Source organism: Tenrec ecaudatus, chromosome 1 (genome assembly GCF_050624435.1).
Source record: "Tenrec ecaudatus isolate mTenEca1 chromosome 1, mTenEca1.hap1, whole genome shotgun sequence".
NCBI lineage: Eukaryota > Metazoa > Chordata > Mammalia > Afrosoricida > Tenrecidae > Tenrec > Tenrec ecaudatus.
In genome coordinates this window covers 126,305,232-126,313,990 of record NC_134530.1, presented here as the reverse complement: position 1 = coordinate 126,313,990, position 8,759 = coordinate 126,305,232, and the positions used below count along the sequence as shown (strand labels likewise).

General features: G+C 40.3%; 1 pseudogene; it reads left to right on the top strand.

Annotated features, from left to right (window-relative positions):
* Positions 1-573: 573 nt before the first annotated feature.
* Positions 574-1,091, top strand: LOC142436932 (large ribosomal subunit protein uL14-like; annotated as a pseudogene).
* The last annotated feature ends 7,668 nt before the right edge of the window (positions 1,092-8,759 follow it).

Here is an 8,759-nt window from a genome sequence, read left to right as displayed (position 1 = left end):
CTCTTAGACGATACACATCATACTGCGTGCTACTGCTAGTTAAACAAGTGATGTCAACAAATCAGCTATTCAGATAATTTAGATAAGTAAATTATTTGTTTATTTCATAAATACATAAATTTTCTTGAATTAAGCAGACAGTACTCGTATTATTTATATATTTTATAGTGGCGGCAAAAAAGTCTAGCACCGGCCTTGAAAGTGACACACTTACGACTTATGTTACGGCAAATTCAGAGAAAAGAATAATGCAAGTTAGTATTGTTATTATTCAGGAAGAAATATAGGATTAAAATTTAAATAATTTTTTTAATTAGTTACTTTATAACAATCAAATTAATTTAATTTATAAACTAACAATAAAATATGTTCATGTAATTATGTACCTGCTTGCTGTGTTTTTAAGCAATATGTATATAATAATTTATAATATAATTTTAAATTATTTTTTAGATTTTTAACATAATGAGTAAGAAAAGAGGATGCAAATTCAACGATGATCTAAGAAGTGAATTTCCTTTTATTAAAAAAAACCAAAAGCGGCCTCCACGTTCATATCCCAACGTCCTTTGCACCGACTTCCTTTCTGTCTCTTTCCGGCGTTCGCGATGTGGAAGCGAGGACGTGGTGGGTTCTCCGGTGCCAAGTTCCGGATCTCCCTGGGTCTTCCGGTGGGAGCGGTGATCAACTGTGCTGACAACACGGGAGCCAAAAATCTATAGATCCTCTCTGTGAAGGGAAGGGGATCAAGGGCCGGCTGAACAGACTGCCCGCTGCCGGCGTGGGTGACATGGTGATGGCCACAGTCAAGAAAGGCAAACCCGAGCTCAGAAAGAAGGTCCATCCTGCGGTGGTGACACGGCAACGAAAGTCCTATCGGAGAAAAGATGGTGTGTTCCTTCATTTCGAAGATAATGCGGGGGTCATAGTAAACAATAAAGGCGAGATGAAAGATTCGGCCATCACAGGACCCGTTGCAAAGGAGTGTGCGGACTTGTGGCCCCGGATTGCGTCCAATGCGGGCAGCATTGCGTGATTTTGTCATGTTTGTGAAAACCTCCAACAACCCTATTAAAAATTATTCACACCCATTAACAAAAAACTAAAAGCAATTATATGGTAAACTGAGAAATGTAACAGTGAATTTTCTATTTTGCACAGTGGGAAGGATGATATTTCAAAGCACTTGGAGACACACACACATACAAGATATTTAAATACGGCTGCATCTTCCTCCAAAATACAGGGATTTTTTTCGGAAAGCAACTTATGGAGACGAAGAAAAGAAATTAGCATTAGCAGAAGGACTTATGTCTTTTTATGCTATTAATCACAACCATTCCTTCAGATCTATGGACTATACATCACAAGTGGTCAAAAAATTAATCAACAAAAAATTTGCCTGTGCTAGAACAAAATCCGAGGCAATTGTGTGTAATGTGCTTTCCCATATGCATTTTCAGAATTAAACAAAAATCTAGAAAAATTAATTTTATATCCATATATTCTGACACATCTAATCATAAGGATATAAAGTTATTTCCAACCATTATTAGGTTTTTTATTCAGAAACTGGAATAAAAATTAGAATTTTAGATATCATTTCTGTGCCTGGCAAAATTTCTGAAATAATTTTCAGTTCCATTATTAATATTTTGGAAAAAAATTTAAAACATAAAATGATCGCATATTGTGCAGACAACATGAACGCAAATTTTGGAGGAAAAGTGAGAAGAGGTACAAATAATATTTATAAATTAAACAAAAACCTTAATCAAAACTGTTGGTGTTGGTTGTACAGCGCACATAATACATAACACCATTCAAACAGCTGCTGATTTGTTGCCCGTAGATGTGGAAAATATTGTTATTAAAATATATTCTTATTTCTATATATACACTGTGTGTGTTGAAATGCTTAAAGAATTATGTGAAACTCACCTTTGGGCTGGTGGTAGATGGACACACCACCTAGGGACTCCCTGCCCCTGGGGAGGGAGGGAGCAGTAAAGGAGGTCTGTAGGCCATGGCTGCCCCAAGGACTTGGCTTGGGGAAGACATCTGGGGACCAAGGACTTCTGGAACCCAGACAGGATTACTGTGATGATTCTGTTTCCTTAGGCTCCAGTTGGGCTTGTGTTCCTGAGGGGGCACTTCACACCCCCACCCCCGAAGCAGGCACACTCTGCGATTGGAAGGGCTTTAGAAGAAGAATGTTGATCGTGGCTTACCAGCAAATAGCAATCCTTAAGAAGTAGGCTTTATTTACCCCCATTTTACTAATGGAGGGGAGAGGCAGGAGGAAATGAGAAGACTTTTGTCAAGTCAAATAGGGCCGAGATGAGAACCAAGATCTCTTGTACCAGACCATGGCTTCTCCCTGGTGGTGCAGTGATTACATGTGATCCACAGATTGGCAATTTGAAACCCACAGTGAGGTCACTCTGAGTCCTTATTGACTCTATGGAGGTAAAACAGGGTTGAGTTGAGCTGATCAGAAGATAATGTTACCACCTAACTGCCCTAACAAAAGCTACTAGCTGCTCCCAGGGTGAAAGATGAAACTGTTTATACCCATAAATAAAGATATTCAGCCTCAAAAACAAACAAAGAATTATGTGAAACTGCGGAAGTTGAATATCAGAAAATACTTGGATACAGTAAAACATGCTGTCGAAAGAATTTTGAAAATATATGATCCTTTGAAATCACACTTTCTATCACAGGATAAATGTCCTAGAATTTTAGAAGAGTTTTTTGAAAAAGAATCTTCAAAAATTTGGCTAGAGTTTGTACACAATCAAGCAGCTCTTTTTCAAAATGCTATAAACCTTATTGAAGGCGACAAAATTTCTGTAATCAAAGTAGTAAATTAAGTTAATAATTTAAAATTTCAGTGTCAAGAGCAGTAAAAGTATAAGCCAACTAGAAGAACAAGGTGCAATAAATCGTGCAGATATCATGAATCACGTTAAAAAGTTCTATAGTAACTGCATAGATTATTTAAAAGAGTGGATGGTACATTCCAATGATATTGAATGTTTTCATTGGGTTACATTAAAACAAGAACTTAATTGAAATGATGTACAAAAATAATTTGATCATATTACTCAAATTTCCTATATAGTAATATTTCAAAAAATGATCTTTAAATGAAGTATCATTATTAAATATAGATAGATAGATAGATAGATAGATAGATAGATAGATAAGGAAAAGGTTAAATCTTGAACATCAGCAAGAAATCACAATCGAGAACACATGGTTAGAAATATTTCATCATTTTGAAACAAACCATGTTCCATACAATAATGCACTAAAAATTGTGGAATACGCGCTGTCCTTACCAGGAACACTTTTTCTACGGTAAATAAAGTGTGGACATCAGAAAAATCACAAGTAAGTGTTGAGACTTTGAAAGCCATTTTATGTGTGAAATATAATTTTAAAAATTCTTGTGAAAAATTTCATGAGTTTTTAAATGACAGCAATCTACTAAAAAAATTCACTCAAATGAGAAATATGCCAAAGAATAAAATAATACTATTCATAATTTTAATGTATTATATTTGTAAATTGGACTTATGTTGAAATTTAAAAATATATATTACAATACTATTTTTGCATTCTATGAAAATTTTTGTTGCTCCATATAGACCAAATTTTTAATTACGACCCCCCCCCCCGGCCGCCCACTGGTCAATGGTGTCCCCGCTTTACCAGTGCTAAAATCTGGTCACCTTATCTTTGCTGCGTGGATCCCAACTGGTATACTGACTTGCTGGTATACCACTGAGGATCTGAAGGCAAAATTGAAAGACATCCTGGGCAGATGCGGTGAACACCCATTAAGAGTTTATGCTCAGTTTCAATCAGCTAGAGCGGACCCAAACCAAGCACCTTGGCATTTCTGTGTCAGATTGTCTTATCAATTTCTAGGCCATGCATATATACCATATATACTCGAGTATAAGCTGAGTTATTTCAGTACATTTTTAATGTTGAAAAAGCCTCCCATTTTTTTGTGGTAAAATTGGGTGCCTCAGCTTATACTCGAGTATATATGGTTTATCAACATTTAAACAGCATTTATGTGTGTGATGTAATGACATTTGTATAGGCGTTATAAGACACCTATAAAACTTAGGAAGCACCATTCACTGGTTTCATTAATTGAAGGCTAAGCTTTAATGAAGATATCAAAAGAAATTCTAATAATAAATAGATAAGTGAAATTAAGTGATCTAATAGCAAAAAAGTAATTCTAATTAAGAAAAACACTTCTAAAGTACTGATAATTTATAATCATGAGTTAGATCATATATATTAATTGTTATGAACATTAAATCTTGAAGAATGGATATTCTACTCTGAAGAACTAAATCAATAAAATGATAAAATTCGTTAACACAAAGAGGTGAATGGTTGGCTTTCGTGAGAACCGACCAAGTACCCAATTGTTACAGTGCCGAGACCAACAGGCTGATTTGGGTTAAGACAATTCAGTGACCGCTTACTTTCTGCTGCTTATTGCCACCTCCCCAACCCACTGCCAACTCACTGCTTGCAAGTCAGTTCCGGCTCATAGTGACCCCAGGCCAGGGTAGAACCACCCTTATGGACTTCTAAGACTATCGCTCTTTACCGGAGTAGAAAGCCCCATCTTCTCGTGGACAGCAGCTGGTGATTTCGAACTGCTGACATTGAGGTTAGTAGGCCAACAAGTAATAACTACACCACAAGGTTCCATGGAGATTTGAAATTGAAAATAGTGGGCATTGTCACTATTCTTGCTGAAATATAGCTGAACTCTCAAAAGAACATTAAGTCTAAGACTTGATTTTAAGTAAACACTTTTAGCAATCTTCAAAATACTGTTGAAGTCATTGTATAGTTATTTTGCCAAAAGGAGGGCAGAACTGTCAGGCACTTGCACATACGTTAGCGTCATTTTGTATCATTTAATGTTAGCTATCACTATCCTGACTTGAAGAGGAAACTGGATTTCAGAGAGATTTGGGATCATATCATTTCACTACTTACGGACACTGGATGAGGAAGACCATAGAAGAATGGATGCATTTGAACTATGATGCTGTAGAAAAAATATTAACCGTACCATGGACTGCTCGAAGGACAAACCCATCTGTATGGGAAGAAGTGCGGCCAGGGTGTTCCGCAGAAGCAAGGCTGGCAAGACTTTGTCTTACATGCTTTGGACATATTGTCAGGAGAGTCCAGTCTCTGGAGGACATCATGTTTGGTAAAGCAGAAGATCAGCGAAAAAAGAGGAAGACCCTCAACGAGATGGACTGGCACAGGCTGCATCACTGGGCGCGGGTGTAGGAACAACTGGGAGGATGGTGCCGGAGTGTGCAGTGGTTCGTTCTGCACATAGGGTTGCTATGGGTCAGAGCTGACTCGCTGGCACCTAACAACAACATGGAGTTGAGAACCACGCAGATCTGCCTCGGTCAAGTCACATAGTCTTTCCACCATACGTTCTTGCTACTATAATAATGAAATACTGGATGTTTTTTGTTTTGTCCAGAAGACACAGTAGCTTGCAGATTACAGCACAAAGACTCCCCACCAGGTGGCATAGGGGAGATGCATCGGACTGATAACAGCAAAGTCGACGGTTCGAAGCCATCAACTGCTCGGTGGGAGAAAGCGGAGGCTTTTCCTCTCCCATAAAAAGTTAGTCTGAAAAACCCCTTGGGGCCAGTTCTATCCTGTCCTACAGGGTCACATTGAGTAGAAGTCAACTCTATGGCAGTGAGGTTTTTGTTTGGTTTTGAGTATAAATAAAATCTACAACAGAAACCTCTACTTATTGATCATGTATAGCCAACTGGCCCAAGGTAGCTCCCATCCGATGCCATCAAGGCTAGAGCCCAAAGTCTAGGGGCCCCACCTTTCTAAACTGACCTCAGCTCAAGGATCCCATTTAAGTCCAAAAGATGTGCCTTCAGAGGACCAATGACAAGGAGATCGTCAAGAGACCAATGTTTAACTTTCTCTTAGCCACACAAAGGCCTTTATGTACACTCAGCTGGCTGTGCTCAAAGACTGTTCCTAGCAGTCCGGGCCCTTCTGGTTCTCGAATTATCATCTCACTTTAAAGCCTCTAATTGCCCCAAGCCATAAGAGTTATATGGTAAGAGCCGTGGCTTTGTAATCCACCCAAAGCAGGTGGAAAAGGCTCAAAAGGCATGTTGTGGATTGAATTGTGTTCCCATAAAAAACATGTTTCAATCCTACCCTCTGCTTTTGTGTTCATAATCCCATCTGGGAATGAGTTGGGTTTTTTGTTTGGTTTTGTTTGCTATGTTGATGAGACAGGCAGGATGAATGCGGGTTTGGCGTGTGTGGGAACCTGTGGACCAGGAAGAGAGAGTGTAAGCAGAGAAATTCCCTATCATGATAAAGATTTAGGGAGGCCGAGACTCTGGTGGAGGGTGGCCTTCATGCTCATGAGTTGGAGATGAATCTCAGTCACATCTGCTGACTAAGAATCATCCCCCCAACCTCCCCCCCCCCCCCGTAATAGTGCTACTTACGATGCTTCTTACAAGCAAGCACATGGTTGATGCTTGAAGGTATCCTGCCTGAAGGTTGTCTGCAGGGAAGAACAATAAGACCCTATTGTCCACCCCACCCTAGGCACAGCCAACTCTCTTCTTTTTTAAAAAAAAAATCATTTTATTGGGGGCTCAACAGCTTTTATCACAATCCATACATCCATCCATTGTGTCAAGCACATTTGTACCTATGTTGCCAACATCATTTTTAAAACATTTTCTTTCTACTTGAGCCGTTGGTATCAGCTGCCAACCCTCTTCTAATATAGATCACAGATTGGGCCCCTGAAGAGAGCTCAGGGACATCCAAGGTCGAGCCAGCTCAGGAATGGCCAAGGTTAGGCCGCCATCTTAACTCTAGAACCTGCCCGCCGTGTTGCCTATGTGCCTTCCTGTCACGTGTATGCCCTTCGTGCCTCCTCTTTCTGTGTATGACTTGACTCGTGCATGGCGATTACATAAGCCTGTCGGAAAATGCATTTGCCCTCTCTCTCCAGTGCCTGACTCCATGAAAGAGAGGAGCCTCTGCATGCCTTGCCTGATGTGTCTTTGATTTACCCGTTAGTGACACAATCCCCCCCTTAGGACCATTCAGTTGTGGAAGTTGTTCCCCCACAGTCTTGAGTCAATCTCTTCTGATCTATAAAAGAAATTAAACAAAGGAACAGAACCGAGATAGGGGAAGAGAGATACCAAGTCACATAAATACTGCCCAGGAGCAAAATCTTAGCAGTGAAAAGGACCTTCCTCCAGAGAGAGAAAGCCTTTCCTTAGAGCAGGCACCTGGACTGAAGAAGGCTTCTAGCCTCCTAAATGTGGTATCGGGATTGGAGGAAGGCTTATTAATAACCTGTGATATGCAGATGACATAACCTTACGTGCTGAAAGCAAACCTTACTTGCTGAACACGTGCTGATGAAGATCAAGGGCTGCAGCCTTCGGTACAGAGTGCAGCATTGAGAAGGGACTCCAGACCACTTCCTTGTGCTCATGCAAAGCCTGGCCATGAACCAATCGTGCCAGTAGGACAAGAGGATGCATGATTTAAATCAGGAAAGGTCTCTATCGTGCTTGTGTTCTCTCACCATACTTGTTAAATATGCATGCTGAATAAATAATCCAAGAAGCTGGACTTCATGAAGAGGAATTCAGTATCAGAATGAGAAGACTTATTAATAATCTGTGACATACAGATGACACAATTTTGCCTGCTAAAATCGAGGAAGAGTTTGCACACTTGCTGATGAAGATCAGGGATTTCAGCCTTCATTATGGATCATAACAGTAATCCATAACCAAGTAAAACAGACCAAAATCTTCCCAGCTGAATCTGTAGGAAACATCATGACAAATGAAGAAAAGACGTGAAGTTAGGAAGGATTTCATTTTGCTTGGATCCATAATCAAGGCTCAGGAAAGCAGCCATCAAGAAATCAAGCAACACACTGCATTAGGCAAATCTGCTGCACAAGACCTCTGCAAAGTGGTTAAAAGTAAAGATGTCCCTTTGAGACTAAGATGTGCCTGATCCAACCTTGATCTTTTCAATCATTTCCTATGCATATGAAAGTTGGACAATGGACAAGAACCCAAGAGGAATGGGAGCATTTTAATCATGATGCTGGCAAAGAAAGTGCCAGGGCCTGCCAGAAGAGCTACAAATCTGTTTGGAAGGACAGCCAGAAAGCTCCTTAGAATCAGGGCGGCGGGCCTTCAACTCACAAACTTTGGACATGTTTTGAGGGGGGACCTGACCTTGGGAAAGGATATCATGCTTGGCAAAATAATGGGTCTGAGAAAAGGAGGAAGACCTTCGATGAGATGGATTGGCACAGTGGCTGCAGGGTTGGGCTCACGCATAACAATTGTGCGCATGGTTCAGACACGGGCCGTGTCCATTCCACTGGGAATAGGGTCCCTATGCGTCGGAACTGAGTTGATGGCACCTACCAACATCAACAATGAGCCTCCTAAAGGGAGAGAATGAATTTCTATTTGTTAAGACCACCCACTTGAGCTGCCTCAGATAATTGAGACAACAGACTAGGGATTGGAAGAACGCTAACATTGGTCAAATTCCTGTGATGAGCCAAGCTTTCAAAACAGTTCTGTGAAGCGGCCATTCTTATCGCAGGCCCTGGGAGTGACCTGTCAGGCTCATGCCGTGAATGAAAG